General features: G+C 41.1%; 1 protein-coding gene across 14 annotated transcripts in view; it reads left to right on the forward strand.

The window, feature by feature from the left end:
- The window catches only part of ESRRG (estrogen related receptor gamma), a 599,908-nt gene that overhangs the window by 43,800 nt on the left and 528,765 nt on the right, over positions 1-27,343 (forward strand). The window contains exon 1 of one of the 14 annotated variants that reach the window (XM_046680128.1): positions 2,462-2,548. The exons of 9 other annotated variants lie outside the window; for them this stretch is intronic. The gene's annotated coding sequence lies outside the window, so the exon portion shown is untranslated. Of the gene's footprint in view, positions 1-2,461; positions 2,549-3,195; positions 3,212-3,254; positions 3,492-14,057; positions 14,157-27,343 lie in introns of those variants that run through there. 4 more of the 14 variants (XM_046680130.1, XM_046680126.1, XM_046680127.1 and 1 more) reach the window with 4 other exon arrangements.

Consider the following 27,343-nt stretch of genomic DNA (forward strand, 5'->3'; position numbering starts at 1 on the left):
AGCCATTTAATGAGAGCCGGTGCTATTCGTGACCCTATGTTAGGCAAACCGGAAGAGACAAAAAAACAAAAAAAAAACCCAAAACAAAAAACCAACATAATTCTGTCAGAAAGGAATTGAGAGGTGAAGAAGAAATTAAAAAATCATCCCCAGGAACAGTTCAAGAACAGTGATGTCATATGTAGGAGTGAACACTGTGGAACAGAGATAGAATGATCAACACACCCAAGAGGAGTAAATAACGGCTTTGTGGGTGACGAAGGATTTGAGCCTCGCTTTGACCAATGGGTAGAAGTTGAATAACAATAAGGCAGAAAAGGGCATTGAATGTTTGGGCACTGACATTAGAGTAGGAGTACAGACTGTGTGAGATGGGCAGTGGGTGAGCAGCCTGACTAAACCACAGGTGCATGATTTGAGTCATTGGAAAGAAAGTTGAATAGGTAGGCAGAGAGCTTGAGAGTGGGGACTCGAGCCACTTGAATTGGAATCCCAGCTGTGTAGTTTTGGGCAAATTACTTAACTTCTCTGTGCGTCCATTTCCTTAAGGAAAACGAGAATACCAAGACTCCCTCTCTCATTTGTTCTTGGGAAGATTTAATTAGATTTACAAAGTCTCAGCACAAGTCAAGTTTAGAACAGTGCCGTCTGTGTGTTCCATCCACCTTAGTAAGCGTTTTTACGCCCTTTGGTTCGCTTGGGCAGTGAAACCGAACATGCTACAACAATATTAACTGTTATATTTCGGGTGAAAACAGAAAATAAAGGCTTGAAAGCAGTCCGAGGAGTTTGAACTGGGATAAACAACAGAGAGCCGTTCTTAGGCCTAATTTGATTGAGAGAGTCTGGCCTTAGAAAGGATCTATTCAAACCTCCAGAGAACTTGAACACTCTACTCCAGCACTTTGCTAGTCGCTCAAACGTCTCACCCCTGGGGAAGGAAATCACTTGGCTGCCTGCACTGGCATGTGGATTGGTGACAAACAGCATGGAAGGCATTTGTCTGAAAAAAAAAAAAATTGGATTTCAAGGGATTAAAGTTAGTCAAATTGTTATGGTTCTTCCTCTTTGCCGTGGGTCTCTAAGGGTCCGGTTTTGAGGTTAATAAGTAAAAAATCTGGAGAACCAGGTTGGTTGATTGAATATTAACGAGCTTCTCTTGGATAGTTCGGGAAAAGTTACCCGTCACTTCGAAAGATGATGCCTACTTGAGTTTTGAAGAGGCCCTTACCTTTCTTAAGAGTCATCTTTGACACTGGTACCTTCTAAGCCCTGGACAAGTCTGCACCATTTCATCCTTCTGGCATTCCAAGGAGAGCCAGAGAGCCACGTCCAATCGTTAAGAGTGGCGAGGCATTGTTCAGGTTTCGGAATGTGTCTACTACTCAATAGTCCTGCGACCTTCTTAGGTTTGCCTTAGCCAGTCTCTTCTCCTATTCTGTTCGTCTGATCTTCGCATAATTACAATGTCTTGCCTATGGAATTTGCTAGTGATTCTTGGTCTGTGACTCTAAAGAGAAAAGACCGAACAAGTTACTTGCTATTTTCATTAAACTTAGCCAAGCTCTCAAATAGGTAAACTATTTTTAAACCTACAGCAGCCGCCAATCCTCTGGGATAAATTCAAAAGTTTTTCTCCCAATCGGCTTTGCTGTTCAGATCTGAGACACTCCTGTCCATGCTGTATTTTTTTGCAACCTCAGCTTCTGCTGTCATCCTTTAGGAATTTGGAATCAGGAGGAACAGTGACTTTACCAATACATGATGGTGACCAAGGTCAACAAGAGGCTTGGGGAAAAAAATTCCAAACTCCATTCTTCTACGCCAAATGGGGAACTAGTGATTAAACAAGGCAAAGTATTTGCCAGACCTGGCGGTAGATATTTATTTTTCAGTAACACACACATAGTGATTAATATACACAATATTATGATTAATTGAAGCTACATGAGACATACCAACGTACGTATAAATAAACACAAACTAAATATTGTAAAAAGACATGGTCTCAGCTTTACCTGTCCTGTGGCCACACCATCTAAAAGACATTCTCATATTTGCAGAAATAAATATTAAGGGTTATTCTTGAGACTTTTCCTACTGATTCTAAAAAATATCATTAACAAAATGACAAATACAGTGAATAACCAGCAATAATATTTTTCTATAAAAAAAAGTTTTCCTGCTGTTGTAGAAGAATTCAGATAAAAGCCAGTTATCCTTTCTGCCCTTTCCAACTCCCCTAGTGGGGGAGATGCCAGGAGACCCCCAAATTTCGTGATGTGTCTGCAGAGACCCTGAAATCCCAGCTTGGGCTTTTCCTTCTTTCTCTTTCTGGCTCTCTCTTTTTCTTCCCTGCCCCCTCCCCATTTTTAAAAGGCTTTAAAGAACATCTCTGGGAGACAAAAATAGCACCAGTTGTGAGAGGCCTACACACTGGGAAGGCAACTGAGAGATGCAAGTCAGCAAGAGTGGGCGGCGAGCATGAGTGTCCGGCCCCGGGTGGATGCTCCTGGCCGTCTTGGTGCCGATTCTGTGCCTGGGCCCGGTGGGTAGAAGGGAGAATGCTTTTTTAGGGGTGGGAGGTGGGTTGGGGAGATTTGGGGTCCGCTAGTCAAAGGAATGGATACCCCAGCCTTGGGGCCGAGGGGCTCTTCCTTCCCCTCCCCCCACGTTTTTAAAATTTATTTGGCCCAGGCGGGGATGGGCGATGGTCAAAAGGGAGCAGTTGGCACTGAATGTCACCCTGAAGGTAAAATGAAAGACAAAAGATGAATGCAGCCTTGGTTTCCGTTTGCAGTGGCTGCGGCGGCGGCAGGAGCAGCCAGATTTAAAGGGGAAAAAAAAAGCACACGCACATACACACAGATCTACACACCCAGAGGCGTCAATTATGCCAACGCAATAATGCAATCACATCCTGACAGTGCCGGGCACTTTTTTTTTTTTTTTTTTTGCAAAAAATAGATTTATTTTGCAAAAGAGAAAGAGAGAAATGCATGCAGACAGAAACGTGCACATACCACGTAACCACCCGAGGAGAACCTGGCAGCCTCTCGCTTCTTCTGCCAAGTTATCATTGAGAAAACAGACAGGCATCATGACGTCCTGGGTCACAGGGAGTGCGGACCGACGCTACCAAGAGAAAAGGGAGGCGCCTCGGCGCTCCGGCTAGCCGCGGGCGCCCCTCTGCCCCTCGCAGCCCGGCTCGGTGAGTCCCCAGCCGCTCGGGACGCGGACCCCGGGGGCCAGGCCGGCCCCGCGCCCGCGGGGGCAGAGCGGGTGGCCGTGCCCTTGCCAGCGGCGGGCCGGCCAGCACCCCCTCGCCTGCTGAGGTCGCGGGAGCCCAGCGAAAGGAGGCGTGTGTAAGATGTGCAATGTTCCTGCATGGGGGTTTTGTAGACTTTCCTAGCCCAAGAACCCGGCTTCGGCTTCTTTAAAATCCCCGACGACTCACCTGCTTAACCTGCTGCAGTTGTGACCCTGCCAAGGTAACTGGTCCAAATCCTTCTCATCAACGTCTGGAGACAGACATTTGCATCGGGGGCATTCTCGATTTGCAGTCCTGGTGGAAATCTCTATTGCCACCCCCTTCCCCCTTCACTTGTTTAGAGTCTCTTGAAAAAAAAAAAAAAAGGTGCCACCCCCCCCCCCCCCCCCCCCCCCCGCCCCCGCCAATAACACAACCATAAGTCCTGTCCACCTCGGGTAGACTTGCCTTTACCATGACTGCAAAACTGTCAGCGTGTGTGCTAGAGACACGGATAAATTCTGATTTCAGTGAGATTTGTTTTTTAAACACCTCTCCCCTCCCCCCTTCCTGGAGAGAGACTTCAGGGCTTGGGAAAGTGGCGAAGAGTGAGGGCAGAGTTGGGGCACTGGGACCGGGAGGGGTTGGGGAGAGTCCTGGGGTCTTCTGGGGCGAGGGGATAGGGGAAGGGGTTATGGGGGAGGGGGTGGTGTCAGGAGTTGAGGACTGCTGTCATGGGCTGGAAAATCCTTCTGTGATTGCTGCTGCTGTCGTCCTAGGGGTCTCCCTCCCGTCCTCTACGCCTCGTTCCCTCCTGTCTCCCCAACCCGTTCACCTTCCCGAGGGAGTCTCTGAAGTTACACAGAGGTCACCCGGCCATCATTTAAGTATTTCAAACCACCTACCCCCTTCTATCCCTCAAGTCTTGTCAGAAGCATCTGCAGGACAGCGGTTCCCCCACTCTGCCAACCCCCCCCATGTTTGGTGATGGGAGACCCCCTAGAGAGAAAGACACAGAGGGCAAATCTCCTCTCCTCCCCTTCTCTTCCTTTGGAAACCTTTTCCTAGCTGCACCCCCTCCCCCTTTCGGGTTCTTATTGAGCAATTCTAGAAGAGTCCGGAAGGGCCTGGAGAAACCCCCTCCACCCTCAGTGCTGTGGAATGATTATGTATGCGTTTATTTATTGTGCTTGCTTCGGTTGTGTTGTGAATTTCCACATGGGTCTGCTTCAGCCAGGGAAACACGTTTGCTGTGTTTCTGTCGTAGTACCAGAACCAGCGGCCGTACAATAAGACACAGACACATACAGAAAGCAAATGATTTTGCTAACGTAAACCAGAGAGCAGTGTTGAAAATAGCACCTTCTCTCTCCCTTAAAAAAAAAAAAAAGAAAAAAATTCTCAGCATGTGAGTTAAGAGAAACTGTTAGGTCCGCATATGACCTCCTACTACTTTCAAAACCCTCCTGCTTAATACTTTAAGTCAAGATCAGTGACCTGCAGATGTTTTGAAGTGTTTTGGAGCAGCTGAATGACTTGGTCTGATTTTGAAGAGAAACTCTCCTTTGTTTCTCACGCTGTCCAAAGACCAAATAGGGGAGTGTGTTTGGCAAATGCCCAAATTCAGAAGCAGCAGGCAAGAGAGAAGAGGAAGAAATGCCCTCGAGCGAGCGGAAGGCAGGAGAATGTGAGTGGGGAGTGGGGTCAGAGTTCTTTTTCTTTTCCTGTCCAGTAGATTTGATGGTATCGAAATGAATTAACCAACCTGAGAAACAGTTCTGTCATTGTGGGAAAGAGAGGGAAATTTAAACAGTTCTCAAATCCGAGCTGAGGAACAGCTTACAGAAAGAAGATACAGGAAAACATTGATGGGGATGAAGTGACATGGATGGGGCTTCTTTTCCTTCAAATACGAAAAGAGTCAAGTATATGGCGAAACTGGCCTAGTTGATGTCTCAAACATAGATGTGTCTGAGATGCATGGCTTTGTTACTTTTACTAAAACAATTCTCATAACTCTTTAAACTCGTGTTACGTAGAATTAGAAGTGGGTATATTGAGAATGGTATCATTTAGCACATAAAACCGTCCATTGACTGGGGTGATGAAAGTAGGTAAAAGATCATTTATTTCTTTAATAAATCAAAATAGCATTTAAGTCTTGGTGCATGGTTTGTACTGAAACCTCCTGGTCTTCTTTAAGGGGAATTGTGAAAGGAGCAAGGAGCCTTTCTGATGGGTATTGCTTTAACAGAATAGAGCAGATCAATCGATTAGGTTTCCATGTGTGTGCCGCTCAGTTTGTTCTGTGCAATTTTTCCAGAAATTAAAAGGTTGCCAAGAGAGTACCTGTTCCCATCTCCTCCTGAGTACCTCTTATTACTGCCACAGTATTTCTATATTAAGTGATCTTCGAGATATTTCATCTTTCATTTTGAGTTCTGAATTTGAATCAGCATGCGAGTGGCAGGGCAGCAAGATAAGGTAGAGCTAACTATGCAGACAGCTGAAGGGCTGGGAGAGAAAGTGGTCCTGGAAAACATCTCTGGGGTTGTTCTCAGTAACCTTGCTTACAGGGACATTTTGGTTACAGCCAGAATTTTAGCAAGAGCCTACCAGAGGTAATGGGCTTATGTTTGAAATTGATCTTAAGTGTCTGTTTTTTCTCCTTCACAGACATGCTATGCACCTTAGCCGAACACTCAGGGCCCAACTTTCCTGGTGCCTTATGACATTTTGTAACACAGACAAATCCTTGGATTAGTGTGTCACAGAAAAGGGGGTTATTTACGAGGTGTTCCTTTTGTTTACAGATGTGTCAATACAAGTAGCAGTAGTCCTGTTTTATTATTTTTTAATGTCTTGCGTCCTCGACTCTGTTAAATGCAAAACAAATCCTACTGAGAAAGTGAAATTATCCCTTAAAGATTGACCTATGAAATTGGTTTCAGTCACTGAAGATCTCATCATCCTGGTTAGGGGAATTTATGATATAAGGCAAGAATTTTGTATATGTTTCAAAATTGTTGGAAAACTAGGGGAACAGAAGGATTTTGAGGGAAATGCCAAAAGCCACATTAATGAAGAAAAACACTGTTGAGATGCTTTTGAATAATAGATAGGCTATGTAATGGTCAACCACAAGATAAAATTTTTACACAGTATTTTTATGGCTTTAAATTGGCTGCATTGTAAACTAAGCTTACTACTCTGTTAGGTCATTATAGTTTTCAATTATTTAACATTTCTGGCCAACCTATCTTCTGTGGTCTTTTTCTGTACACATCACAAATGATACGTACAGTAGTAATTGTTTGTTGTTAGTGTGTGGGCTGTGCAATGCAGCAAGGTTTAATTTTAACTTCTTGGGACCAATATTACAAAGAATGCACAGAGGAAAAAGAATGTTATGGAAACAGACCGAGCCCTATGAAATGGAGATAGCTACAGCATCAAAATGTACCTAATACAATTTGAGTTATTCTCACTAAGAAACCTTGACAGTATCTGCCTTCTAGGTACGGTGCATTTGGAAACATATCTCCATTTAAATGCAGATCTTCCATTTTCTCTAGGGAGCAGTTGGTAAATCTTTCAATTGAACCACTGGTATGAGAAAACCAACTGAAAATTTCTGCATGAACAATAGAATCTGTCATTTGGAAGTAACGATTACCAAGTTTCGTAATATTGTGATTTTTTTATTCATTTACAATATCTTTAGAAAGTCAAAATAATGTACTGGGGCCTCTTGTGCAAACAAAGAAATTTTCTCTTGTCACTTTGTTGTCAGTTTTTTAAAGCTGTGAAAGAACACGACTTTGCAATTCAGTTTTTTGGTTTGCATTTCCATCCCGGTAGAGTAAATGTGCCTTAGGAATCAGAGCAGAGAATGATAAATAAGTTCTGTGTGCTCCTCACTCTCTCCTGCTGGAGGATGGGGTGGATGCGGTGCTATTGGAGAGCTTAAGGATCTTTCTCTGGAACGATGTTCTTTTGATTAGTTTGAACCTAATTTATAATCGTACTTTGTGTTGGAATCAATGGGGGTGGTGGCCAAGAAGGAGAGCCAGACAGATGCTGTGGGGTCTTCTTTTAAGATATGACTGCAGAAAGTAATACCGTCTTTTGGAATAGAATGCAGATACACTGCTTTATGGTTTCGGATCTTCAGATTCAGGTAGCTGGAAAAATCTTTGCGAATCTTTCAATTCCTGAAGTATACCTTGTGATAGTATTAAGACCCTGTGTGTCGTTATCACGTAGCTAGGGATGTTTTCTTTTTCTTAGAGATTAGATACCATTCATTTACTCAACTCTGGTGAGTTCCAACTGTGCAAGGACACTATTCTCTTAGCTTACCTCCTCCATTGAATTGGGTGTCAATCTTACCTCCCATACTCCCTCCAATGTGTACACCATGCACCGATATTTATGGTGTATTTATACCATTATGCTTGATCACACCTGTAGTTGAGAAGACGAATCATTGGTACTTTTAAATCAGGCCTCTGTTTATATTTCTATTATGAAGGATGCTTTGTTCATTTAAACAAGGGAATGATCATAATTACCACAAAAGGGGGTTCAATGTGTTTGGAATCCCTGTGATAAAGGGCAAGACACTGGCAATTCAAAGATATTTTATTTACTTATGGCTGCTTATGGCTGTTTCCGATGGCACATCAACTAAAATAAGTAACCTAGATAGAACTTTATAAAGGATACTAATTAAGGAATATACTTATCTTACTTCTCTTCTACAAATTAATTTTTTTTAACTGGGCAAATATGCATATCTGAAATAGTGATTTTTTTTACTGTTTTGAAGATTTAACTTCAGAATGCTAACTTTATATGAAGCCTAGCAAAACTTTTGTATTCCTGTTCTGATAGATACTTTGCAGTAGGATAAACAGTGTTTCCAGATATCTGTGTTACCAGAGTGGCCCATTTAAATTAGGTTTCACTCTAAGATATATTAGATTAATAAGGCTGATTTTATGACCAATATAATTTATATTTGTGAATACCTGTTTTTATTAGCACAATTATAGATTATAAGGCAAATTTTCATATATGTTAAATACTAAGAACGAGAATAACTAACATTTGTATAGAGTTATAGCTTATAACCATACGTTATCCATAAGCTGTTCTTTAGAAGAATATATATTGCCCTTTCTCACTTAAAAAGGCAATCGCTTTTTACAATGCAAACATTATATGAAAATATTCTTTTATCAGAGTTTCCTCCCTCCCTTCCTTCTTTTTTTCCTCCTTCTCTTCCTTGCTTCCTTTTTTCTCCTTTCCTCTCTTAATGGAGGAAAAAATCTGATGACTTTTTTTTTTTGGTCGAGCACGTATAATTGCTTATCACACATTTCTATTAAAAAAGGAGCCATAACCAGCAATCCAACATGATTTTTGGAATATATCTTCTGCCTACCAGTGTTCTTGAGGAAAATGTAAGGTTGCAGAAATCATTTCATGCCCTGTATGTTTTCAAACATAAATCAGGAAAATTGTTAGCGAGTTATAGCTCTTCTTAGAGACTGTGGCTATCGTGCTATAGTAAACACAGGCTATATATTTTTCCAAGTTATTATGTGTGGAGAGAAATCCTAAGTTGGCTATTGAGATGAACAGTTTAATTCAGTTATTAGAAATTCATTTTCTATTTAGTGGGAACATTTATTTTCCTAAGGTTGCAGAAATGGGACATAATATTTGATGAGCCTTTGGATCTATCACCTTCAGAGATAGAAATTTGCTCTTTTTGCCTAATGTGTATATTACTGAACATTGATCTTTAGCTGAGGATCAGTCAGAATGGTCCTAAGAAGAGTTTATAAGATGATCTGGTTACCCATCTTCATTGGAGAACAGTGGGTCTTTGTTTCTTTATTTCTAAAATGAAGGGGTTCAACTTAATGCTCTTCAACTTACATGGCCCCTGTGATTCCGAATTAAGTGATTGATTAATAATGAATCAACCAATTAACTGTACTCCTGTTTATTTCTGTTCTATAAACTAATTATTTACTTAAGTATGGCCTTATGCCATGACTAGAAATATTAGTATGTGGAGTAGTAAATGAGTTCAGTAGTTTGAAATGAAAGCCTCATGGAATTTAGACACTCAAGTTCACATTAAAATTTCTCATTTGTAGATCAGTTATTAGATATACAAAACACACATTTTTTTCCCACAGGAAACAAGCTTAAAGGTTGATTACTGTCCTAGGTTAGACCGTAAAAGCCTATGTTACTTATTGGAGTGAAATATTGTATATCAAGGGTGGAAAAAAATGTGAGAAACAGTTCTATTATGATACAAGTGATAAACATAACATAAAAGCCATAAAATTGAATGATAGTTTATCATTTATCTAGACTCTGGAGAGTTGATGTTTAAGAGAATGCACATATAACTGGAAGTTAAAAAGATAGATGGAAACTATTGCAGAGTATCTGAAAGGGATGTTTAGAAACTTTCAGGATTTTTAGAGGCTGGTTGCAAAAGATGCAGTTTGTCTTTCCCTAGGAATAGTGTAACATTAGCACCACTTCTAAGTTTATCACCTGTGATGAGATCTTTTTAAAATTATTTTATTGAGGTCATATGGGCTTAGAACATTGTGTAATTTCAGGTGTACCTTATTATATATCAGTTTCTATATAGACCGCTCTGTGTTCACCACCAATAGTCTAGTTTTTGTCCATCCCCGTACATATGCGTCCCTTTTCACCTTTCACTCTCCCCCCATCCCCTTCCTCTGTGGTAGTCACTAATCTGTTGTCCTTATCCATGTGTGTGTTTATCTTCCACATATGAGTGAGTTCCACATATAAGTAGTTGTCTTTCTCTGTCTGACTTATTTAGCTTAGCATAATAACCTCAAGGTCTATCCATGTTGTTGCAAATGGCACAATTTTGTCTTTTTTTATGGCTAAGTAGTATTCCATTGTGTATATATACCACATCTTCTTTATCCATTCACCAGTTGATGGGTACTTGGGTTGCTTCCACATCTTGGCTATTGTGCATAATGCTGCAATGAACATAGGGGTGCATAAATGAGATTTGTTTTTTGACACACAAATTCATTGAAAAGCAGGAGAGTGAGGAAAGCTGGAGCAAAAAAATTATTCCCTGAAATAATTGGCCAAGATGTGAGAGAAGAAAATATGGGAGGCAGCTGAAGATAGAAGAGAGAGGCATGTGCATGAGTGTGTATGTATGTATGTGTGTGTGTGTGTGTGTGTGAAAGAGTATCTGGTCTGCACTGAAGTGATCTGTGGAATGAGAAACCAAAAGGAAAAAGGGGGAAACTAATGTGTGCACACTCTTCCTGAAGGGAAAGTATTGTATGTTAGTTCTGTGTAAAATCTTTAGAATTAGAGTTAGAGCAGCCATTTTGAAATATTTGCTGGGTCACTTACTGCCTGTATGATCTTGTGAAATTATTAAATTTTCTGATTTTGTCTTATATGGAAAAATGTGAATACTAAAAGCATCTTCTTCCAAGATGGTTATGAGAGCTAAGTGAGACTCATGGGTATATGTTTAGTTTTAGGTGTTGAGGAAAAGTCACTGGGTCGACCAGTTCTCCATCCTGACCAGGTCTGAGCAAGTCCTAGGCCAATTTGTTCAGCTCCAGAGTGGTCTTTGGTAGGCATGTTTCTTGTCCACTGTGGTCCAGGAATTGTGGTAGGTATTTCACATATTACTTTCTTTAGGGAGGAAGCAGGAAATAGTATGCAGCTGGCCAGTTGAATGTAGCAAGCTTGGCAATTCTAACGTATGTGATGCCAGTACGTGAGGAGCATATTTACTTTCCCTTACAGATGGCCACAGCTTGTCTAAATAAACAAGTGAATGACTTTGGAAACAAAAACAATGTATTCAATAATTGTTTTCTTTGTCTCAAACACTGCCTATCATTTACACTTTTGCCATGACATTGATATTAATCTAAAGTTCCTGGATTTTTGTTAAGGCTGAAGGAATCATTGCTTGGCAGTGAATACTTATAAATAATGATATAAGTTCTATTTTAAAAAAAGATTTCCAGGATATAAGAGAACTAATTAATGTAATACATCAGTTGAACTCCAAGTTCTAGATTCTATACCGGTCTCTTTCAAGAATATTTCCATTTTTATGTATGATTCATTGACAAATGTCTAGCCAATTTTTCCATCAGAAATGGACTACATTTCAAAGCATAAAATGAAGCAGTAGTTCCATAATTATTCAGGAAATTTGGGTTGTTTGTGCAGACAATGTATTTTTATAAAGGAGATCCAAAACTCTGCTTTGTTTCTACCTGACGTTGACCATATGCTCTGCTCTGATTCACAAGATAATGATCAATGGTGGAATTCTACACTTGGTGAGCTGGTAAGCCTAGAAACTGAAGTGAACCTAGAAATCAAGAGATGTCTTGGGATCAAATTTGAATTTAAAAGTAAATATTTAGTCGCTCTTACCAAAATTCTTTAGGCCCTCCATGTACAGAATAAGTGCTAAACAAATGAAGAAAACAGTCTTTGGGTGGTTTTATCATGAATCAATGTTAAAAACTTTGACATGCATCTAATTATTTGGCAGTTATTGGAGATGTACCATGAGCCCTGGAAGGCCACAAATAACCTCCAAACCATTATTTGTTGAGGAGTTGTAGCTCCCTATTAGGTTGACTATAGGTGGTAAAATTGAGCTTGAGTTTCTTTTAAATTTAGGAAAATTTATTAAACACGTTATATGTTTAGTATGATGCTAGGTCTGTCAGAGAGTACAAAGGAAGTTCAAGATACAGTCTCTCTCTTAATGGGACTTACACAGCTTTACCTAGTACCATATACACACATGATGCTATTAAGATAGCACAATATAGAATTGTGCAGAAAATGAATGCTCCATGCCAAATTCATACGTATCCTCTAAAGAGTATGCGACAGAATCAGAACTGGAGTTGACGTTCGGGCTGCCATTTACTAGCTGTGTGACCCTCACCTCTTTAAGCTGTAGTTTTCCCATTTGCAAATTGGGCATCGTTTCCTTTATCTCATAGGATTGTTATGAGACAAAGTATTTGAAAGTGTTTTAGTGCTTTTTGCTAGAGACTATGCAAATTACGGGAAGGAAGGAGGAAAGATCTAGCACTGGCAGCACTTCCCTTGAGCGTGGGGTCCCTGTCTCTGTTGACTTTGTACCCCCCGTTTCTGGCACTGTGTCTGGTTCTGAGAGGGGATGCAGTAAATGTGTATAAATGCATGCCTGCCAGGCACAGGGGTAAACCCTTGACATAGGTTATTCTTTACATCTTCAGATAATCGTGTATGGCAGATATATTGTCTCCATTTCATGGATAAGGAAACAGGAATTCAGAGATTTTAACCAACTCCTAACCTCATGCAGATAGAAAGTAGTGGAGTCAGGAGAGGAAGCTAACCCTCTCTGGTACCTGAGCCCAGACTTACATTATGTGGGCTCTCCAACGTAAGAGAATTATCATTGCATCTGAACAATAGTGTGGCCGAAATGAAAAGTGAAGGCCTTGGATGATTCACCAGTTGCCCAGGCAGCTCCTGGGCGGGCTTTCAGATAAGTCCGGCAACACTTCCCTTGCTGCCTGACACATTTAACACGGCCTTTTGTGAAACTGTCACTTCTTATTTCTGCCCTTTGAAGTAAAATACAAATAGTGAGAAAATACCATAGAACAGACTATAAACTAGGCTATAATCTACACTTGTCATAGGGACAGAAGGGGGAGGAGGGCAGTGAGGAGCACGTAGATGATGAAGTAGTTAACCAACAATTTGGATTAAGTTTGTTACAGCAACCAGGAGCGCCCCCCATCCCCTCTTTCTTATGCGCTCTCAACTTTTCCTCTTAGAGTTGGCAAGGTCTGGAATTTCCATTCTCTTCCATAGAACGGGTGTTAAAGAAGGTGATTCCACTCTCCAACAGCATGTTCCATGTTCTTCCATGCTTGCCTGTTCCTACTATCCTTATAGCCTCATTATAGTAGTAGGTTCAGCTGGAATAAAGTTCTATAGACACGGCCAGTTTATAATGAACAGTAATAAAATAGTCCCCACCAAAACAATCATTTTAAAACTCCAGCCTCTGAATTTGGAGGCAGAATACAGAATATAGGGACCAGACCACCCAACCCTGTATTTTTTTTTCCTCCGTATATTTACGAGGAACGTCAGAGGAGTCTTAAATACTCAACACAGGATTAGTAACACCCCGTGGCTTTGAAGGTTTATATAAGAAACAGAGGGAAACATATTTTAAAAATTGGGATTCATTTTTTAAATTCTGTGAACATATAGTCGATGGTAGGTCAGGACAGCGGAGGTAGAGATCGTGTTTAAGATAAGTCCAGGGAATACCTTACACCGTTGTCCGAGTCCGGTCGGTAACAATGTTTGGTTTCCCGGGAGCTGCGCTAACACACTCGAGATGAAAGCCGGTGGGGAGACACTTTCCACACTCCTGCCTGACCTGCGGTGAGTCTGCTGGGTTGAATTGTGTGAAGTTGTCAAAGGTTGCTGTGCTCTCCAGCACTTGGCACCAGCGCCGCTGAAATGTGATGCCATTGGTTTTCAGTAAAGGTTCCTTTCTGCAGGGCTGCAAACACAGATCAGGCTGCTACTGTGTATACACAACCAGGGAGCAAATCAACCAGCACATTTCAAGCAGCCTTTTTAACCCTCAGACTTTCCAAGATCTCCTCTCCACGCAGGAAGTTTGCTTCTGTTGTCAGATTTAGCACTGTGCTCTTGTCATCAGATCCGAGCTAGGCTCTCTGCTGCACAGTAGAGAGGCTCCCTTAAGACATTTGTCCTTGAAACTGCACCAAACTCTTGGAAGAACCCAGAACGTGTAAGTATGTATGATTTAGGCAGCAATAGCACAGGGCAGAGCTGCAATCAACCATTATACAATATCCGATTAGCAGTGCAGGAGGAATTTTTCCGACGTTATGTTACATTCATTTTCAATTCGTTCTGAGGAAACAAATCAATTCTAGCTTCTGATACAGTGACTTTGCAGTAGATGGGGTTGTAATATGTTAGCTTTAACTATTTGCTGCTCTCATTTAGCATTTTGGCGTGACTTGTGGGACAATGATCGTGGGCATTAAACTATAAAACTTCTAAATTTTTATTAGGAATTATAATTGTTGGTCATGTCCATCTTGAGAAACAAGTTTGCTGTGGGGAATGTTTTGAAAGAATTAACCACATAAATTCATGGACAATAGAAAGAATTTGTACTGTTTGTGCTCTTAATAAGACATATTAGTTTGCAGTTTTAATTTACTGGTAAAGAGCATTCCACTGAGGTTTTGTCTTAATTGAATTCTACCCAGTGCTGTCTGTTTGGTGTTTTACTGTCTTGCATGTATCTGTTTAAGTTACTTTGCTGGGGTTGCAGACTGGTTAAATCTGTATTTGGGTACTCTTTAGATCCTAAGAACATTCAGGTAAAATAAATGCTCACCAGATTTTGGGGGTGGGGGGGCGGTGAATTTGCTTTAAAGGGTGGTCGTATTATCTTGGAAAGCTTTTTAGATGCACAACTTGAATGGCTGTCAGATGGAGACCACAGACGAACATTCTGAGTCTCTAAGTCAAATCTCAGCTTGTCCACTTTTGCAACTCCAACTAAGAAAAGCCCATGCCCCTTTTCTATCAATTTTTAATATGCACCAATACTTATATTTATAAGATTAATTTCTCTCAGATTAGCCTGATTGATGGCTGGATTGTGGTTTCTTAAGAGCTTGCTCCCTGAACCCCACAGCAGAGCTGCATTCCATTTAACTAGTGAATGTGAAGCGGGTAACCATGGATTCAGCCACCACTAACTGCCAGTGCAATGACTTGTTGTAAACAATACAAATGAGCCAGGAGAGCAGAGGCAACCAGACATGAAATGATTTTAATAGAAATTACGGTAAAAGGTCATGTGATCTGGTACCAGCTTCTGTTCAGTTTTAAAGGGAAAGCCTTTCTTTTCTCCCCCTTCCTCCCCCTCACCTATTTCTAACCAACCCAAGTAGGTATCTCCACAAACTTAGCAGGTCCCACTCTCTGCTTCCATGGAGAAGGGTGGCCAGTGTGATTCTGGGCAAAGTGTGGTGACTTGTGGATTTTCACCGGTAAGTACCTTTATTTTAGAAACCAAAAGGAAATCTGTATATTCCAGGGCTTCCTTCATGGAAGGTCATGCTGATTCTGTGCTAGAAGTCCTCAAGCTTTGATAGGAGACGAATAGCTAATTTTGTTTTTTAGCTTTTACATGATGCCACTGTCTTTTCTCTCCCTTCCAAAATCTCTGAATTATTTCGTAACCCCGGTCTTTCTGAAAACTATTTGCATTAGAAGCAACTTCTGCAATATGGTAATGAGCACAGGCAGATACTCGGAGAAGCGCTATACTTAACCTCAAGGTTTGCATCCACGCAGACCTTTGCTGAGTTCTACAAGGACCAGGTTTTACAATGCTATTTGCATGTCTCTGATAGAGATGGTTTCCATATGTGAAAATGATTGTATTCATAAATTTGCCTTCAGCCAAGAAATGTTAACAAATTGTACCTGTGTTAAGTGCTAACCTCATGGTGTTTGGTGTACTGATATCAGCTATGCTTAGTAAAAGGAAATGAAAGAGGAAACTCTAGTTTTCAAAGTTGGGGAAAAAATGGACACACAGAATCTAGACTGGGAGGGTGAACCTAGTTGGTACCCAGTGTGTAGGAATTGAAGGAGCTCAGAGAACCACAGGCACTTTAAGCAAAGGTCTGGCTCTAAGCGTGTTGTATCTCAAGGTGAAACAGACCTGAACTGGTCTCCTGAGCCACACCACCTTCGACACACAGATGGCATAAATAATTGCATCGTCTTGGAACAAAAGATAATGATGTGTTTATATTTTACCTCCTTTTAACATACAGATGCTTCTGAATAGATGCATAATTGTACATTCATAGATGGCATACTGAATAATAGAATTTCAGGTGTTTATTTTCCTATTAATATCTCTGCCACGATAGACCCAACCAGCACATGAAAAAAGCATAGGGATTATAATTTAAAAGCTCAGTAAGCCGTAAGAGCATCAGCCCCCTCTGTATACACTCAAGAGTTTTATCTAGCAAACTCTTTGTTGACATCTGTAAGTGTTAACAGAGTACTTATATTTAAGCTTTTTCTTTTCTAAATTAAACTTTTTAAAGATGTTGGAGTGTCTTGCTGCATGCTGCGATGGAAGAATTCTTAAGAATGTTCTGGTTAGTTGTGGCCTCATGGTCTATTTGATAGTCTAATATTAGCTTTATTTATCAAAAAGAAATGAAAGAAGAAACTCTAGTTTCATTTTGTGGGGGGGGAAGAAGCCATTTGAAGCTGATATGGGAACACGAAGTCCAAGTGAGGTTTTGGGTAAATCGTCATAAAACACATTATTTTAACTTTTCCTGGCCTTGATTCTCCAAGTTGGAGAACAGGAATAAAGTGTCAGTTACACAGCATTTAGGAGCCCAATCCTTAGAGTCAGACCTGGGTTGGAGTCTTTGCTCTGGACCTCACCGTACTTAAGGTTTTGAGCAGAGTGACTTCACCTCTCTCAGCTTCCACATCCTCATCTGTAGATTGAGGGTAATAATGCACACCAATGGGTAGGTGAAAGGGTTAAGTGAGATAATGCATAAGAAGTATCTCACACCATGGCTGGCATATAGTAAGTGCTTAATAAACTGTTGCTGGTTTCACTGTCATTTCTGATTGAGGAAACATACAGTTAAGTAGAATCCTGCTCTAAGGGTTAGGTTAGAGAAAGACAATATTCACATCCTAGGTTGGTTCTGTTCCAGTGACATTTGTCCACTGCAGTCACTTGTCATTGCCTGGGAGATGGCCATTCAATTTCTAGCATAATGTAGCGTTTTATATAACATATACTAAAAGCCAAAAGTAGTATTTTATTACTGTATATTTTTTCATTTTCATGCAGATTATTTAGGAAAAATAAGTTTTTTTGTATTTGGGAATTCTGATACTGTGGGTATTGAGGCAACATGCACATTTCATCTATAATCCTATTGTTCGAGTTGAGAGCAGAGGGACACTTAAAGGTCTAAGACATCCGTAATGACATCAATCCTAAAAGCTTAAAACTAGTGATTACTGGTTGTTCTCAAAGACTATCATATATGCTAAAGAGCAGTGATAATTAACAGGCTAGTAAACATGGAAGTTATATGTGACCAAAGAGACATTTCTTGAGAGGATGGTCTCCAGGTTTGCTATGTCCTTCCACCTTTGAAATCTAAGCATCTGATTCTCTCTCTCCTTCCTTCCTCCCTTCCTTCCTTCCTTCCTTTCATCTCTTCTTCCCTTCCCTCCTCCCTCCTTCCTTCTCTCCTTCTCTCCCCCTCCCCTCTTTCCTTCCTTCCTCCCTTCCCTCCTTCCCTCCTACCTTCCACCCTTCCATCCTTTCTTCCTTCCTTCCTTCCTTCCTCCCTTCTTTCCTGCCTTCCTTCCTATCCTTCCTTTCTTCCTCTCTCCCTCCCTCCTTCTTTCCTCCCTCCCTTCTTCCTTTCCTACCTCCCTCCCGTTCTTCCTTATTTCCTTTTTTCCTCTCTTCCTTCATCCCTTCCCTCCTTCCTTCTAGCCTTCCTTTCTTCCTTCCTTTTAGCTCTTATATATTCTCTCAGCTATATAGTGTTTTCTTTTCCTTTGTGAACCAGAGGGGTTAAGGGAAGAGGAAAACAGGGACAGGAGACCCACGGTCTTTTTATGTCGGCCCTGGTTTTATAAATGGAAACTTTAAGAGGAGTCAGAAAAATCTGCTTTTCTTTTTCCTGCTATTGAACTGGAGAGGCACGTCTGAAGTGACCTGCAGACCCCAGGGAAGCCTTGCTCAGTAACTATTTGTTGATTCATTGATTAAGCGGCATGGAGGGAAGGGGCATCGAGCACGGAGATTCCCTTAGTAGTGAAAGCTTTGAAACCCCAAGCTGCAACGTGCAGTAGGATGGCTTCTCTGTGACCTTCCGACAACTAATCTCCTTTAAGAACTGAATCAAAGCAGTTAAAGGATTTTGTCAGATGGATTTTGCGTACAGTTGGGTTTTTGGCAGTTACATGTGGAAGGCAATACATTCTTCACAAGGATACGACTTTTTTTTTTCGGAAAGGAATGAAGACAAGGTGCCAGCAGAACTCTCTAGAGAGGGTCTCTTGTTTATCCATGGTATTGTTCAGGCCTGGACAGCTGTAAGGTGGATGACTTTCTCACACTTCCCAGCCAACCTTCTCCTTAACCACCCTTGTCTGATAGTCTGGTCAATAGGCACACTAAGGCAGTGGGCCTTTCCCCATAATCTTCTCTTCCAAGGGCAGAGAGAAAGCCTGTGAATAGAATTGATAGCATAGGGGTGACAGTGGGTATCTGCTATCTATTTCTAAGGAGATCAGAGTGTAGAAATTAAAGCTGGAAACTATTCATTTATATGGATGGAGAACACGTCCAAAGTCACACAACTTATGTGTAAAACTAGGGCTTGAACTTGGGATTTGTGGCTCCTAAGCCAGCACTCTTTTGAAAGCTCCTACCTTCTAGTGAATAGACTGCAAAAGAGAGAGTTTATATCACAGTGGAAAAAATCCGGCTTAGGAAATGGTAAGACTCTCCTCAAAGGATTGCTGAAAAGTATCCTATAGGTCTGGTTCTAACCCTGAAGCCATAATTTATGAACTCTGTGATCCTTGGGAAAGATACTGAACCATTCTGACCTGTGGTTCCCTTCACTGTAAAATTGAGATTAAAATAACTAATCAATAAATATAACTAAGAAATAAATATAAGGCTTGTATTTTAGGCTTATTGTGAGCATGAAGTAAGATTACATATGTGAAGTGCCTACTCCAGTGCTTGACACAAGATAGATATCAGTAAATGTTATTGCCATTCCTCTTCCCTTTTCAAGGTCGGTGGTGGAGTCATGTATGGTTGGATTATGAGACAAGGCTTTTAAGTATGCATCTGGAGTGGTGTAGCTCAATGGCTTTCAATATTTTCTTCTCTTGTACACATAAAGAAAATGTATGTGCGCCAGCCCGGTTGTGTAGTGGTTAAGTTCGCACGCTCTGCTTTGGTGGCCTGGGATTTGCGGGTTTGGATCCTAGGCACGGACCTAGCACCACTCATCAAGCCACACTGTGGCAGCATCCCACCTAAAATAGAGGAAGGTTGGCACAGATGTTAGCTTGGCGACAATCTTCCTCAAGTGAAAAGAGGAAGATTGGTAACAGATGTTAACTCAGGGCCAATCTTCCTCTCACATGTGCATGCACACACACACATACAAAACAAAACTTATGTGAAGAGTTACCACATGCCTGGCATAAAGTGATCAATAAGTAGTAATATGATGGTGGTGATGATAACGGTGGTGGTGGTGATGACAAAGATGCTGCTGCAGGTGGTGTGATGTGCATGTACCACAGATGAGCCCAGGGCTACAAGCAGTTCCCAGAGCCTTAGTTTGAATTGCACTGTTTTCTTTCCTACGTTAGAAGGGAAATCAGAATGTTGGTGAATAAGAACTGTGCCATTATAAGTGCCTGCACACTCATTTAAATTAAAAAGAAAATAATCGGCAGACATGAGGACTTTATTACTGGTAACAAATTACTAGCAACATACCAGTTGGTCTAGAAGATGCCATCTTTCTTGAGGGAACTATATTTTGAAAGATGCTTTATATCACAGCTCTGGACCTAGACTATGGGTTTGAACTCTGGATCAACCCACTCCCTAGCTGTGATGACCTAGGGAAATACCTGAACCTAAGCCTCTATTCCCTCATCTTTCATTGGAATAACAATGGTACCCACTTCATACGATTATGAATGAGTTAACCCCTGTAAAGTACTAGGAAAAGTGTCTGGCACACAGAAAGTCCTCAGTAAGCGTTAGCAATTTTTGGAGGTTTCTGTCTTCCAGCTGTTCGGTAGGGCAGCAACCTATCTTGAGATTCTCTCTCAAGATTGCCATTATTAATGTGAGCCATGGTGTCATCAATACGTAAAACTTATGTTTATCTTTCACATTGTAAAAGCTGATCTTTATTGTGCATTTACCATTTAACCGGGCATCCTCTCATGTGCTTTATATGGTATCTTAATTGATTTAATTCTCCCATTACTCTTATGAGATAGTATTACCCCCATCTTATAAATGAGAACATTGAGCCTCCAAAAGCTGACAGAACTTGCCTAGCAGGAGAATGACAGAGCCACCCTCAAACTTATAATCATCCCTGCGTGTCTTCCCTGCATGGCCTCCTTAAGTTAGAGACCATTTGCAGAGGTGGTGGGAAAGGTGTATTTTCTGGAATGAAAGAGAGACCCAAGAATCATGAAATGGATTTATTCTAGGGCATTCAGAAGACTCAAATCAGAAACATGGAAGATGGTCATGGTAACAAGCAATTTAATTTAGTTACTTACTTAGAAAATCTAGAAATATAACTTAATTCTATCTTATGGACAGGAAAGGATAAGAGTCGGAGGTGGAAAAGGAGAATAATGAGGAGGAGAAGGAGGAAGAGGAGGAAAAGGAGAAAGTGGTGGGGGAGGGAGGCTAGAGATCGGGATTGAATGAGAGAGAGGCCTCTCATTTAACATTCAAGCAGTTCTGATGGTCTAGGATCATCATCCTCCCCTTAGACAGGGCAACACAACTAGAAATAATGGATGCGGGATTTACACTATGGTGTTTTACCTTTAAATCCAGAGCTTTCTTCAACTACAGTATGCTACCATTTGTGACAGACGTTCATACAAAGATATAGACACATGGAGGGAAAGAAGTACGGGTATATTGACATGGGGACAAATAATGTTAGAACCATCTTTTCGCTTTTTCAGATATCAACATTGGGGATTTTCTAAAGTCCTGTTGTGCTTTTGCAACTATAGGCATACGTTAATCTATATGTAGGAGATTAGATGTTTAATAATATTTAATACTTTTTATTTAAAAGTAGTTTTTACCTTCCTTATTGAATTAATTAAAAAAAAAAAAGTCTTGTGAGCTAAAGAAGTCACCTTTTCTTCCCAATTTTACAGAGGAAGAAACTGAGTTATACACAGGTTAAATTATTTCCCTAAGATCATAACAACTTTGGCAGATATGAAAGTCATTCTCTGGTTTTTGGCCCTCTAGAAAAAGATAATTTCTCTTTACCATGATGATCCCTTCTAATTGGTGTCGTTATCATTTAGTCAACTTCTGAGAACTTGGGGACACATGGATGCAGGAGAGTCACTCCTGCCATACTATTGAGGGCCTTTCCGGGAACCAGAAATAGAGGACTACCCTTTCATGCAGGTTTTGCACTTGCCTGCAAGTCTGGAATACCATCATCTGATCTTTAAGGAATGACATAAGGGCTGTGGTTTACAACATTCTTTTTTCCCTAGAATCCAGGCTGGACACGGGAAAGAATCCTGTGCCTTCTTGTGTTTTAGCCTCCTAGGGTCCACCAGACGCTGTGGTGTCTTCCCCAGACAGTTGCCTGCTGCTCCCACGATATGTCGGACTGGCACTCTGTTCGTGGAGCAGATGGAGTTCCCTTCTGAGAGATACCTCCTGCTCTGCCTGTTTGTTTGGAAGATATGGGTTTGGGGAAGTACGGGGGACCAGGAGAAGAGGGGCGTACCAAACTGTTGTGTGAGACCTGAGATGCAGGCCAAGGCAGAGTTGGAAGAGGGAAATGGGAAACTCTTGTCGTTTTCAAGCTTAGTGCCAAGCCAGACCACCTTCTTAAATCAGCTTAAGCAGGATCCCTGAAGTTAAGCCACTAGGCAAAGGCCCTCAACATCCTTCTTGGAAAAAATAATGGTAACTGCCAGTTACACTTTTCAGTGTTTATTTATTTTTTGGTTTTTTGTTTTGTTTTGTTTTTGAGGAAGATTAGCCCTGAGCTAACATCTGCCACCAATCCTCCTCTTTTTGCTGAGGAAGACTGGCCCTGAGCTAACATCCGTGCCCATCTTCCTCTATTTTATATGTGGGATGCCTACCACAGCATGGCATGCCAAGAAGTGCCATGTTCGCACCCAGGATCCAAACCAGCGAACCCCAGGTCAGCGAGAAGTGGAACGTGCCCAACTTAACCGCTGTGCCACCCGGCTGGCCTCCACTTTTCAGTGTTTAAATGATGGAGGTAGAGAGGAGGCATTGCAAGGGGGACAAAGTGATGGCTTACTTCTTTTTCCTTTAGAAGGTCATGGAACCATCTGACTAGCTTTGAGCAAAGCTGCTTGATAATAACTGTGCTTGTTGATAAATAATTGTTTTCTTACTGTGTCCACTAAAATAACATGCAGAATGACTCCCTTCCACTGTTTCTCTAAATTTGAGTATTTCTTCTAATAATACGTGTTATTTGTGTAGTGAAAGTTTATGAAGTCACAAATTATCATCTCCTTTTTACGGCTGAGTTAACTTAGCAAGATTAAGTGGCTTGTTCGGAGTAATAGAGCTTGTTAAAGAGAGAGCAGAAGACTAGAAATTGGGTCTTCTGACATCTAGATCTTCATTGATTCCACCTCTTAGAGAGTCCAGTCTTGGAAGAGGGTCAGTGCAGGGTAGGACTAAAGACTGGGTGTGAAGTAAATTAGGAAGGGGAAGAAACAGCCCTGAAATGTTGAAGAAACAGCTTGCTCTGAGTGTGGTATCTATGATGACACGGTGGTGCAAAGATTCTGATTTTTGTCCTCAACTGAAAAATGAAGGAAAGGGGAGGCTTGGAGGCTCACAGTAGATGCAGAGTACCTCTCTCTACCCAGTCCTCAGGCTTTCCTCTCTTTCTGAGGCCAGGCAGTAGAGTGGAAATATAATCTGTGCTTCTCAGAAGATGGAATTGAGGCAACTCGAAGCAGAAGGGAAATGACCTTGTATGTGCAAGTTTAGTGCCCGCGTTCATGTGTAGTCCCACCCACTTTACCATGTAATAGAAGAGTAATCCTTGTCAGTAACATCATCCTAAAAGTGAAGGCACAACTAATAACATCCAGTGTGTGGTTAGACAGTACACATTCCTTCATCAAAGCAATTAATACCCTTAGGATAAAACCATGTTAGCCTGATACTCAGTAAAAACATGAGTGTCGTGTTTTTTTACCCTTGGAACAAAACCATCTAAGTCACGTGGATATCAGAAGGTGATGTGAATGCATGTTCTCTCTCATATGAGCTCTGTTTTACTAATATCGGGTAAATGAGATTGTAAGACAGCTCTGTGTAGGAGGGTGAATTTCTTGGCTGGGCTTAATTCTAAGACTATGACAGAGAAATTATATATTCTATAATGGCTCTGAAATCTTCAAGTTGATCTGGCATTAGTCAGCATTTGACCATAGATTCCTGGTAGAAAGTCCATTCAAGCTATTGCTAATGCTTCAAAAGCACTGTATGTGACTGGCAGAGTGAACAAACCAGTGTCATCTGGACGTCAGCTTTTTGCCCTCAAACCATCATTAACCAGTAGCAGCTACCAGCTAATATTTCAGCATTACTTTTAGAGTGTCAAACTATTAGTCATCATATGGACAATAAATATGTTCAATTAAAAGATGCATTTTTCAAAGCAAAATGGGACTTTGGGGTACCTCAATGTTGTTTGTACTCTAGCGGTTTACTCTATATTTCTCTTCATTAGATTATTTAATAATCAGTTTAATTTTAGTAAAGTTTCACTTTAATACTTCTAAAAACTAGAGGAAAATATTGCCTACACTCATTTGCTATTTTACACAGACACAGTACACAGCAAAGGTAAAAGATAAAAGATCAATTCTTATGGATCTCATAGTTCCAAGCCTTTAAGGCTGTCTTATAGAAACTTTGTAATTATTGTGGGTAATCTTGCAGAAAATTAAATGTTGAGTTTGCATATGTGAAGAAGTTTGGACTGTTTTGCTCACCATAGCTTGTTAGTGCTAAGCGGCTCCCTATCCCTGACAGGCTTTGAGTTTCACTTCACTGCTAGTTAAATGCTATTTGTGGAATAAGTGAAATCCACCGTGGGGCACACTGTCTTACGTCCGAGGCATATTTTAGAGAGCTTGAGTCTGTAGCTTACGTGTCTGTTTCAAAATGACTCTAGACCCGTGGTTCTCAGCTAGGGGCACTTTCGCACCCTCCTGCCACCCCCCAAGGGACATTTGGCGGTGTTTGAAGGTGTTTTTGTTCATTGCAACCAGGAAGAGTGTGCTCTTGGCATATAGTGAGTAGAGACCAGGGATGCTTCTAAACATCATCCAATGCATAGGGCAGCCTCCTACACAACAAAGACTTATCCAGCCTAAAATGTCAACAGTGTTGAGATTGAGATCCCTTGCTCTAGACTCTTCCGGAGTTTAGAAGGTGAGGGAGAATGTAGGTAACTTAAATATTTTCAGATTTTTTTGTGTGTCTGAGGAAGATTGGCCCTGAGCTAACATCTGTTGCCAATCTTCCTCTTTTTGCTTGAGGAAGATTGTTGCTGAGCTAACATCTGTGCCAGGTTTCCTCTATTTTGCATGTGGGACACTGCCACAATATGGCTTGATGAATGGTGCTTAGGTCCATGCCCAGGATCCGAACCTGTGAACCTAGGACAGCTGAAGCGGAGTGCACAAACTTAACCACTATACCACTGGGCTGTTCCCTATTTTCATCTTTTTTAAATGGCTGATTATATGATTAGAATTTTCCTCATGGGATGTAGAATAAAGATGAAGAATGCAAACAAGTCACATGGTTGCTTTAAAAAATATTTGGAATATAATATGTGTTGTGGCTAATTGAACTGCGTACAACCACCACCATCCCAACAATATCAATAGCTACGAATTATATAGAGCTTACCAGGTACCAGACACTGTCCAAAGCATCTGTCCTTATACTAATTCAGTTAATCCTCAACGCAATTCTGTTGAAGAGGTACCACGACTGTGTCCTCCAATACACAGACACTTCAGATACTCGAGTCTGTAGGAATAAGGTGAGCCCCTGGCAGCAAGTGTAAGGAACAGAGCAATGGCAGCGCTGACAACAATATATCTGGAAAGAGGAAGACTTTATTTTTCTAAATGCCCCTGGTTGCTCAAGCTTTTATTCTATGGTGCGATTATTGCAAAAGTGCTTCTCTGGGAAAGTAGGATTGCCATCATAAAGCAGGTTTATATTTGCTTCTACAGGGAGAAAAAGAGAAAGATTTTATAACTCTCTGCTTGCCAGTGCCGCACCTGGCCCCATGCCTGTCTGCCTTTTCATCTCCAGTAGCCATTCTCGACTGAACTGGTCTTCAGGTTCTGTGTAAATGACAGACAGTGAGTATCCACTGCTCTCAGCCTTGTAAACACCAAGTGGTCGCTTACACCTGTGGCGGTCACCGTCTAGTTGGCTGTCCTTTGAGTCTCGTTTCCAGAGTTTTCAAAGGGATATGAAGCGCTTCCTTTAAATTTCATCATCAGAGTGGGTTTGATCCACTAAAACCTCATGTTTGAAAGAAAAATAGGTAAAATTTCTCTAACCAGTCCCCACGGGAGATTCTCCCAGAACACACTTAACAGTGGATTTTCCCCTGGAAATGCCACACTGAAGATCATATTCCCGGTGCGGATTTCCGTGGGAATGGGAAAGTTAGCTAGATTTGCTGCTTTCACATCTACTGAGGGTTTTGAGTCTAGGGAACTAAGTTTGTCATAGCTAGACTTGTTGCCTTTGCCCAACTGGTCTATTGTATTAAACCTCAGTTGCCATCAAAAACTGGAAAGGAAAACATCACAAATCACTAGAAATATATCAGCGTTGTGAGCAGCAGAATTTATAGGGCACTAATGGATCCTTGGCTATTTATCTTTCTAGTAGCAGTTGCAACACCTCTGTCTTTTTCTAACTATAAAAGGCCTTCCTGTCAAGGAGCTGGAGTCCCCAAGGCTGGGACTGGAGCTGGAGAAAGGTGGCACCCTAGTTCTTGTTTTCTTTCATTTCTTACTCTCTTCTTCCTTTTCTTTGTTGCCCTCTTCATTGAAAACCCAAAATAGAACACAGTAAGGATACATTCAAGTTTGGAGATTCTATACAGAGACTGGCATAACAGGGGTAGACAGTAGGATGGAAAGAGGCCCAAGTCACATGTTATTCATCCCCTTCTGTTTCGAAGGATAGCCATCATTCATTTATTCATAGTGGGCTCCTCTGTGCCTAAATGCTGATTCCTACATGCAATTCCTAGGGACTTCCTTGTTCATCAAGTTCCAATAAAGTCTATAGGAATGCCCATGCTTTGGAGGATGTCTAAGATTTTCCCATGTTAGCTTCAACTTTCTCTCAAGCTCCTGGCCTCACTAACTGTTTTCCTCTTTGGAGAAAGGACCTGAAATGTGGGTGAATTATACCCACATCAGGAGGGGCTGTGCCTCTTTGGTTCCATTTGGTAGGAGCAGATCTAGGTTCTCTGCCTGACTTTGCCTTGGATCAAATTACTTAACCTTGCTCAGTTTTCATGACTGTAAAAATGGATTAAATTATATGTGTGTATATATATATATGCATTATATATAATGTACATGTAATATATATGAAGATTAAATGATGTAAAATATACAAAGCACAAAATATAATGAGTACAGGGTTTGGTGGTAACACTACTGAACACATTACCGTGTATACTACTGGAGTCTGGAGAAACTTGCCTTAGGACTTAGCTTTCTTCAAGTATGTCATCCAAAGAACACAAATCTAGAATTGTCTCTGTACTCATTAACATGCAGGTTCCATGCCTCTAGCCCAGTGGTTTGAATAAGACTCTCTTGAGGGTGGGATCCAGTCACTTGGATTTTTAGAAACAGCTCATGTGATCCTCACTCACTTCAGAGTTTGAGGAGCACTGGGTTAGCCAATAGCCTTTCCCGCTCAGTGACGCTCTTTCTCTCCTACAGTGGTATAGCTAAATCTGGAGAATTCTAGCTCCTCTAAAAGAAGGTTCTCTTCTACCTAATGGA

This window comes from Equus quagga, chromosome 12, assembly GCF_021613505.1.
Source record: "Equus quagga isolate Etosha38 chromosome 12, UCLA_HA_Equagga_1.0, whole genome shotgun sequence".
NCBI classification, from domain to species: Eukaryota; Metazoa; Chordata; class Mammalia; order Perissodactyla; family Equidae; genus Equus; species Equus quagga.